At 39.3% G+C, this 9901-nt stretch overlaps 1 long non-coding RNA gene across 3 annotated transcripts; it reads left to right on the top strand.

The window, feature by feature from the left end:
* Nucleotides 1-4681: 4681 nt before the first annotated feature.
* LOC110007563 (uncharacterized) lies at nucleotides 4682-8625 on the top strand. Of its 3 annotated transcripts, XR_016052316.1 has the most exons (5): nucleotides 4682-5122; nucleotides 5289-5414; nucleotides 7764-8021; nucleotides 8159-8214; nucleotides 8345-8625. It is a non-coding gene; the product is annotated as an uncharacterized LOC110007563 (long non-coding RNA). The 3 variants fall into 3 exon arrangements; XR_016052318.1 differs by lacking the exon at nucleotides 5289-5414 and having other exon boundaries at nucleotides 4685-5122; XR_002281509.2 differs by lacking the exons at nucleotides 4682-5122; nucleotides 5289-5414 and having other exon boundaries at nucleotides 5500-8021.
* The last annotated feature ends 1276 nt before the right edge of the window (nucleotides 8626-9901 follow it).

The following is a 9901-nucleotide window of genomic DNA, read 5'->3' as shown; positions in this document are numbered from 1 at the left end:
AATAGAGTTTTTCTAAGGATTTTTTGAGATATTTTTTTTTTTATTTTTGAAGGTTTTTTATCATTAACTTTGTCGAAATTCAATAAATTTGTGATATTCGTAAGATGTAATTAGAAAGTTAGGGAGATATTATAATAGTTTGCCTAGACTTTGGGTACAATTGAACAATATTATTAAATCCATGAAATTAATGAATTAATCATAAAAATATATATTACTCGCACCATTCAATCGGGTACTCCGAACAAATCAATGAAAGAGCATGAATTAATAGTGTTTAGTAACTGAAAAATACCAAAAATGAAACTTAAAAGGCAAAAACTTTATACTTGAGCGTCCACTTCTTCGTGATTCGTAAAGGCCTACAATAACAAAGAAAGACCAACAATAAAAAGAATTAATGCAAAAATATGTGAGAGAAACAAATGAACGAACCTAGAGAGAGAGATGGATTGGATGTTGGGTCTTTTCTTTCCTTCATCAACTTGAATGGATGATGGAAATGTTTTATGTTATAGGATCTAGAAGAGAAAAAATAGGAAAGATTAGAAGGGATATGGTATGTGGTAGCTACGTGAGATAGGATATTTAAATGATTTAATAAGAGAGAGAGTTAGAGAACGATAGCGTGAGGTGTTTTAAGAAGAGAGAGAAAATAGTCACATGTAAGGTAGAGAGAGACATTTAAATTATTTACCCAAAAAAAGTTATTTAAAGTAGGAGGTAATACATTAATACACGTTAATAAATAAAAATAGAGTAATCTTAAACTAAGAGAGAGGTTGTCATAATAAATAAAAGAGAGAAAAATATTGAAGGAAATAATTGAGGGCAAAGCTGACATTATTAATAAACAAAAGGGTAAAAGAAGAAGAGAAAAGGACACTGGTTGTGAAAATAGGAATGGTCATCTTCTCGCTTAATATATAAAATAATAATGGATATAGAGATGGATTGAGGTAGGGGAAAGATTCATATGTGACCATACCACAGATAAAGTATATGTGACCATGCTCTTAGTTGTCTGATATGAGTAGATGGTTAGGATGGCTTGAGTCCCAATGATACAAGTTGGCTATTAAATGTAAAATATTGATCTAACGACTTAAGAGTGTTTTGTTTTTAATTTTTATTCAATACATCATTTTACAACAAAACTGGGGGTGTGCATACATCTGATAGGGGCTTTCTCACAACCCAAGTGCTATGTGACCTTGTGATTAGAATAGCGAGAGGGTCAGAATTCTAGAGAAAGCTGACTCAAGATGACCCCGACCCGAGTGACGAGTGCAATAGAATCAACATCTCTTATGACCCGAATTCACTGTGCGAGAAGGTGGTTAGAGTAGCAATTCTAGAATTAGCACCCTAAGACGTTGTCTTAAAATGACCCCAAGTCGAATGTTTAGGCAGTAAAAGAAGCAACCAGCAAAGAGAGAGAGATGAAACGACGACGAAATAAAATAAAATAAATTAGTAGTTAAAGGAGTATGGTTTAAAGAGAAGAGAATGAAGAATGTGGATGCAAGTGTAAGGGATAAAGGGCAATTAGAGGCAATGGGAAGGTAAGGGTGGATAGAGGTCATGGGGTGTAGCAGCGGGTAGGAATTACCAAGGGAATAACGGTAGACAAGATGTTAGGTGAAGATCTAGGGGCGTGTAGGGGTTGTAGGAGTAGATAGGGATGGTTAGATGACGATCTAGGGGTGGATAGAGGTAGTGGGGATGAGAACTGGTAGCAATTAGTGAGTGCACTAGGGGCGGATGGAAGTTAAGGTGTCATAGGGGCACATGGAGATGTAGGTGTGATGGCGCGCATGAAGTAGGTAAGAGATGGAGCGGATGGGGGAATTGTAGTGTTTGGCGTGGACGGAGTGAGGGAGATGAGAGAGGCATCGAGAGTTGGACGGCGTGTGCGTGAAAGCGCGAGTGGAGAGTTGGACGACCTCACATAAGGCGCGGACCCGTCACTTGATGGGGGAGGGTGAGAGCAAGACGAGAGAAAAGATGAGGAGGGAAGCTGCAAGAGGAAAGAAAAAGGGAGGAAGCTGGGTCCGCGCCTAGATGCAGGTTTGTGATTTAGACGAGAGATAGGGAGTAAATGAGTAGAGAGAGAGAAGGAGAATGAGAGGTGCTCGAACCAGCCTTGAGTTCGAGTAGGAGAGAGAGAGAGGAAGGGGGATGGGGGGACTTAGCCCCGGGTCTGAGACCAAGAGCGGGAGGGGGAAAGAAAGAAGAAAGAAGGAACAAGAGAGAAAGGAGAGAGAGGGGATAAGAGAGAAAGAGAGGGAAAACTGAGAGAGGGGCAGAGAGAGAGGGAGAAGAAGAGAAAAAGAGAGTGAAGGAGAGAGAGAGAGGGGGAAAATTGAGAGAGGGTGAGAGGGAGAAGAAGAGAAAAAGAGAGTGAAGGAGAGAAAAAGGGAGAGAGAAAGAGAGAGAAAGAGAGGGGACCGGGGGCTTAGACCCTAGTCCGAGACTGAGTGAGAGAGAGAAGAGAAAGAGAGAGAAGAAGAGAGAGAAAGAGAGTAAGGGTGGTTACCTAGTGTGGCCCTTGAGTCCAGACCGAGAGGGGGGGGACTAGGTTGGTCGTAGTTTTTTTGATGTACCATTGAAGGTGGGTCCAGTACTTTGATGTTGAGGTGAAGGTGCAGGGTTAAGGCTTATGAATTAGGGACTATGGAAAGTGGGCCTAAGGTTTATGGGGTAAGAACAATGAGAGATGTGACTAGGGTGTATGGGAGTAGAGATTAAGGGAGATGAAAGTAAATGGTTTTAAGTTGGGAGTGGGAAGTTCTAAGTTGGAAGTGAGAGATTCTCTCTCATTTCTTTGGGGTGACGAAGATAGAGTAAAAAATCACAAACTAAAGGGAACCTCAATGTTTTTAATTAACTTTTTGCCAGCACTTTGAACTTACATCTAACTTAGGGTTTCAAATGAGCATAAGGTGCTTATATTTCATTCCCTTGAAATAAGGATGGATAATTAAAAGTAAGCCACATTGTAAAAAATTCCAATTTTTGTGAATTAATATTGAATCTCGTTTTTAGGGCAAAATGACAACTTTGCCCTCACCTAGAATCTTGAAAATGATGAGATGGTCCCCAAAAAGACACCATAGACTATGGTGACCGTTCGATGCTTATTTCGGGCACTTCCGACAACCTTCTAGCAAAAATAACATCGTAAAAGTGATGATCTTGATCAGATAATCATTTTGATATATGATTTGATCATTGAATCGAGGTTTCAAACCCTTCTTGAAATCTAGTGAAAGATGAGAAATTTGCAATCTTGAATGCTTGATATTATCCGTTTCTATAGTGGTAATTCGAGCGACCAAATGCTGTAGAATTGATGCTTGAACTATTATGTTTGTTTTGATACCCTTTGATCGTCTTGAAATGGATTTTTAAGGATGAACCCAAACTCTGACAAAGTTCTATAAACTTGTGATTCTTTGACTACCAATCTGACACAATCTATGGTGTTTCAAGTCTTCATTTTGATCACAAATTAAAAAGGATACTATCACGATCATTTTGTGATAAATTTCGTCCATTTTGGTGTCCATTTGAGCACATTCCAATTTTGAGAAGTCACCGAAAAATGTGATTTCAACCACCGAAAAAGTATGCCTTCTTCAGCTCAAAATTTGGTGTTATTTGTCCTCCGATCATTCATAAAAATTGTATCAAACTATAGCCTTCGAAGCACGGTCGCAACGGACCCATACGTGCGACGATCCAACATCGGGATCTCGAGCTATGGCCTCTCAAAGAATTGGATGTTCTTCTTTTTAAAATCTGAATTTTCATGTTTCGAGTCCATCTTATCTCTAATAATTCTCTCATTTCGGGCTATGCCATGATGCATGCCATATGTCAAAATGAGCGTATTGTCGAGATCAAGCTCGTGTCCGAATTTGAGCTTAATGGGACCCAAAATGAGCAAGTTATGAGCATTTGAAAATCATCTCAAAATGAAAAAAATACAGTTTCCATAAATAAAAACTGGTTCACCGAGGCTGCACCGCAATAGCGTAAAACCCATTTTTCAGTGAACGGTATACCAGTGGCCTTCTCTCGTGTGTGGCCTTCTCTTACCCCATGCAAACCCCACAAACAACCCGACTCTCTCGCTTTGTTTCTCTCTCTAAAAACCCTCTTACGCCTTGCAAAAGGAGTTTCAAGCATAGCACCTTATAAAGCCAGAGGACTCACCAGGGTAATCACACCGCCAAGAACCCAAATCTCTACCCTACTCAAGCCCCTTTTATCTCTCTACCCAAGCTCCTTCTCTCCATCTCTGCAACCCCAAGCTCAGTCAAGTGACGTTGCACACGACTCAACGTGGTCTCTCTTTCCCTCTCTCTCTCTCTCAAATTGATCTCTGTTTCAAAGTGGTCTCTCTCATTCTCTATCTTGGTCGCATAGGTATGCATGATGCTTATGAGAGAGAGATGTTTCCCAAGGAGAGGTATCTACTGTTGCTCGCTTTCATTATATATACTTTTCTATATATATGTGGAAACGGATGAGCTTAGCCCGCTCGTGGACCCCATTCATATGCACCCGACGACTGCGATCAAAAGTTGGGCAATTGATGGTCAAGATGCGTTCGCAAAGGTCCTACCATGTTGAATTCAAAAAACATCTTTTCAATAACCCACTGACACACAGTACTGACCCACTGACACATAGAAAAATGCGAGTGGCTCTCGCTTCCAAATCACGGGGTTTTCTCTCTCCTCAAAATGCGAGCAGCTCTCTCTCTCTCTTCAAATTCAGGGGATTTTTTCTCTCTCTCTCCTCCCTGGTTTTCTTTCTCTGTCCTCCTTGATTTTCTGCCTCTCGCTCCCTGTAACTTCTTAAACAAAAATCGCACGCCCCATTGATAGGAGCTTAGCCCCTCCGCTCTCTCTGTCTCTCGCTCCCTATGCCAAGCCCCTCTCTCTCTCTTTGCCAATCCTACTGCTGGTGCACCCTCTCTGCCTCTTTCTCCCCTAATCGCTTAGAAAATCCCATCGGCCCCTCGTCTTCCCTGTCCAAAGGCCCGTCCCACAGGGAAAAACCAAAGGCCGCTAGCGCACTGGCTCTGCCCCTCGAGCACCGTCTCGCGCAAGTACTCTCTCTCTCTCTCTGTATTTGACTCATACAATCTATTATAAACAATTTCCATTATCGATTTGGGGGAGTTTGGGTTTTTAGTGGAATCCCAAACAATTTTGGTGGAATCCACCTCAAATTTTCTTTTTGATGCAAATGTCACGTACGTGGTATGTGAATAGTGGAAAGTCCGGATGAATTTATCGAGTCTCTATTGGGAGCGCAACATGAGGTAGCTACTTCATTTGGTGTAAACATTGTTCTAGTGGAGAAATACATTTCTCGACCACGACATATAAAAAGTCCAGGTATAGTTCGTCTGACTGCTTAACCTCTTCAGTAGGGCAGGACTGTTTGCATGGTTCATCATATTTGGCTGCAACAAAATTTTACTAATTTGCTGGACTGTAAGAGAGAATCTTGTGGTTCTAGGTGGTTGGATGCCTAAATTTGTAGTTTCTTATATTAAACTGCCCACAACATTTACATATTTGGATTTTTCAAAGAATGCATTCAGCCAGATGGTCTTTACCAAACTACAGGAAATGTCATGCACCCAATTATGAAGCCTCTTACAATGGATTTTTTTTATGACATTCAATGATTAATTTTGTTTTGGCGGGCATATTCAACCTCACAATGAGCATTGATCTATTTTAGCCATGGTTTTTCTGTCCTTTCTGGCCTGATACACGACATGTATTTGTTGATGTTGGACTTGGATTTCATGAAGAATTTATAATGTTTGAAGCTTTGGAGTTTATATTCGTAAAGGAAGCAAGACTTGCCCGGTAAATCCACCTCTACTGTTATTCTTGAACTTGAAGCTTCAGTTGGTAGAACTCGTGCTTTTGGATCACATGTTTATATGCTTTGTGTGTTTGAATGCAATCTAGAAATGACCACTAACCTTCATAAGTTATTACTTTTAGCAATTTAATTCCAATTTCAGTGTCCTAGTTGTCAAAATAGTTTTATCTTGATATAGAACCATCTATTGAAACATGATTAAGTACACATCAAATTATACCCTCCATAATACATCGAAGTATGTGAAGGGAAAATTAAGGGCCAGTTTGGATGTAACCAAAATCCTCATTTTTATTGATGATTGTTTGAAAATCTATGCCAAAGGGTTAAAAGTTTATTATGGATGTTTGTTTGAAAATGTATTTTTGTAGTTTGCAGTTTCACGTTGGGTAAGTCAAAAAACTGAGATAGATCCTAAGAATCCAGTCAGTGTGACATCTAGCACATGCCCAAATATAGGCAGCATTGATGAAATCCCTGACGGTGGTTGTGGCTCACCAAACAAAGGCCATGAAATAGAAGAATTATGTATAGGAATGATGTTTGGATAAGAGGATGATGCATATGAATTCTTCAAGTCTTATGCATTGACCAAAGGTTTTGGTATTCGCAGGGGGAGTAATCATAACAAGAAAGGTAAATGGATCGATAGGGTTTATGTTTACTCGAAGGAATAAACAAGAAAAACCTAATAAAAGTGAAAATGTTTACCCTGAGTTAAGGTGTAGGTGCAAGGTTAGGATGTGTATAAGTAGTCAAGAAGATGGCGAGTAGAAAGTGACTAGCATCGTTAAAGATCATAATCACTAGAAAAGCTCATCTAATTAGCACACATCGATCATTGTCGAGTGCTACGAAGTCATTAATACATTCAATGAGCTCGGCAATGGTTAAGCCTAGACATATTCTTAGAGGAGAAGAGGGCAATTTAATTTTGCAATGGCTCTATAAAAAGAACCAATCGAACCGATCATTTTTCTATAAATTGAGATTAGATGATGATGAACATATTTACAGTATCTTATGGGTAGATTGTACATCTAAAGTTTCCTATCAATGATTTTCTGATGTGGTTACCTTTGATACCACATACAAGACAAATACGTTTGGTATGCCCTTTGCACCTATACTTGGTGTAAATCACCATTTCAATACAACTTTATTTGAATTTACACTCATATTTGAAGAGAAGATAGAATCATTTATATAGGTATTTGAAAAGTGGTTGGAAGCCATGGGTGGATGGCAACCAAGTGTTAGTCTCACAGATCAAGATCCTGCAATTTCATATGCAGTGAGACAAGTTCTTTACCAAAGTAAGCATCATTATTGTAAGTGGCACATATTTGCGAAAATCAAAGAAAAAATGCGTCATGTCTTGCGTATGCATCCTTCTTATTTAGATACCTTTAGGAGGTGTGTGGCTAGCCCAACAATTGAAGATTTTGAATCGAGATGGAAATCAATGATCGAGAATTATAAGTTGGAAGACAATGAATGGCTCGGTAGGCTTTATGGTTGTCGCATGTAATGGGTTGATGCATACTTGGTTGGCACGTTCACTGCGGGTATGACCTCTACTCAAAGGAGTGCAGGAATGAATAAACACTTTAAGATGTACTTGACACCCAGAACAAGATTGCGTACATTATTAGAAGCTGTCGCAAAAGTCCAAGATAAGAAGGTACGAAAAGAGCGAAAAAATGACTTGACAGATATTCAAACAACTCCAGTATTGCAAACAACCACTTTCATTGATTCACATGCATAAAAAATCTATACTCAAAAGATTTTGAAGATATTTGGGGAAGAGGTGGCTAATTGCTTTAATTTTACGAGAGAGACAGTTGAAGACAATGGACAGGTTGCTATGAACCATGTCAATGAAGATGACAATTCTGATAGTTGTAGTAACACACCAAATGAAAGTAACCATTGCCGCAATGTCCTTGAACCTGCACGAGCACAGACAAAGGATGACCGGCCACTAAAAGATTGAAAGCTCGTTCTGAAGGATGGAAGCCGAAGACAAAAAAAAAGAAATGCACAATCTGCAATGGCAGTGGACATGACAAAAGGAACTGCCCGTCGTTCGTTTGTGATAGGTACAATGGCATACCTTTATATTATTTTGATTTGCAATTATATTATCTTCATTATTGTTGATGTATTTGATTTACAATTGTATTAGCTTCAATTGAAATGCTAACATATGAATTTATCTTCCTCTTACAACGCTAAGGACAAAACATGGTGTAAGCTTCAGACCCATAAGAAGGCAGCAAATGCGAGTTGATGGTAAGAAGCAATTGCTTGGAAGGCATGTTTGCAAGTTCATTTTGAAATATTTTTATATGCGTGTAAGTTCATATTTGTAATTTCATTTGGAACACTATTGTCACTCATCATAATGTGTTTTATGTCTCAGATAGAGACGACAAATTCATATGGAACAACTTCAAAGGACGAGCTATGTTGCTTTTTTTTTTGAAAAGTTTGTTGTTAAACAATTGGCATTATTGATGTATGTTGTATGCCATTCACTCAAAAAAAGGATGTAGGTTATATGCTATTGTACTCTTTTCACTTCTTTTTGGGTTGTAAGGTGATTGGGTACAAGAAAAGAACGATTATTTGAAAAAGGGCAGGACTACTGAACTTTATATGAACAATTTTGTTATTGAATGGAATACCCCATTTGGCAGGTAATTGATGAATTGTATGTAATATTATAGTTATCAAATACAATGTATTATCACTATAGCATGAGTCTTTCAATTTGTTAAGTGTCCAATCCAAGTAATGGTATACTACATTTACGGAGACAAAGAGTAGAGAGAGAGAGAGAGAGAGAGAGAGAGAGAGAGAGAGAGAGAGAGAGAGAGAGAGAGAGATGGACGTGCAAATATGTGGTTTTCAAAAATTTTGATATCTAATTGGGTAATGTATGCCTTTTGTGAAGGACACTATTTGAACACATTTTTCCGCACCTTGAGTCCCTAATGCGAAATAAAAGAGAGGCTGGTCAATAAAGCCTTGACGTACAGTGAAATTCCCAACAGTCTCAAAATTTCCCCAGAACGGGTCAGAATCTTCCTAAAGACCTCAAAAATCTACTTGCCAAGTTTCGTTGTAATCTGGCATGTTTAAGGCAGCGCAAACAAAGAAACAATTCTAGAAAAATCAACCTCTAACACCCTAAAATGGATCTCGTAACCAGAATTTTATTTTCGATGCTTCAAATAGCTGTGGGACCGTTACCATTAGATCTGACACGGTTGAAAACCCCTATAAGTCAAGTTTCAGCTTAATTGAGCGCTCCAAGACAAAGTTATGGGTGAAACATTAAAAAGGGGTAGACCGCACGCTCTTCCCATATGGCCTCCCTTCACCAATGTCCATTAAAGGAGGCTGGTCTGTGCTGTCCCGAGCGGCAACTTCAAAGACCCGTATCTCACTCGTTCGAGTCAGATCGCACTCAAATTTGGTGGGTGTGTTCATCTTGTCAAGACGAGCATTTTGATATGTCGCACGACCCCATGATGATATCCGAGCAGGGAGAAAAGGTAGAGAGAATTTGACAATTCATGAAGATAGTTGCAGAAAATTCAGTAGCAACATGCCTTGCTCGACCAGCCATATCACAATGCTCGCGTACTCAATCAACGTGAAACTAATTGTATTATGTACGTAAGGTCTGAGGCTATCTTTGGTCTGAACCTCGGGTACGATGAACGGTTGGATTTGGCACATGAAGGTGTCAAAATTACTGCAGATTTTGGCCTTTGGATTTTAAGATTCCGGCCAAATACCCAAGACGGCGAAATCTTTGTTTGGACACAAAATCGAGCTGCGTTTGTTGCAACGTATTCGTGACAGCATGATCAATGCAATTCAGTGAAGAAACTAATGAAAGACATCAAGAAACATGCACACTATCGATCAGAAGTTTTCAAGATCTACGCAAATTTCGAGTCGCATGATC

This window comes from Amborella trichopoda, chromosome 3 (assembly GCF_054954075.1).
Source record: "Amborella trichopoda isolate Santa Cruz 75 chromosome 3, AtrichopodaSantaCruz75HAP2 v2.0, whole genome shotgun sequence".
Classification (NCBI taxonomy): domain Eukaryota; kingdom Viridiplantae; phylum Streptophyta; class Magnoliopsida; order Amborellales; family Amborellaceae; genus Amborella; species Amborella trichopoda.
The sequence above is the reverse complement of the archived record's forward strand: the minus strand, read 5'-3'. Positions and strand labels throughout refer to the sequence as shown.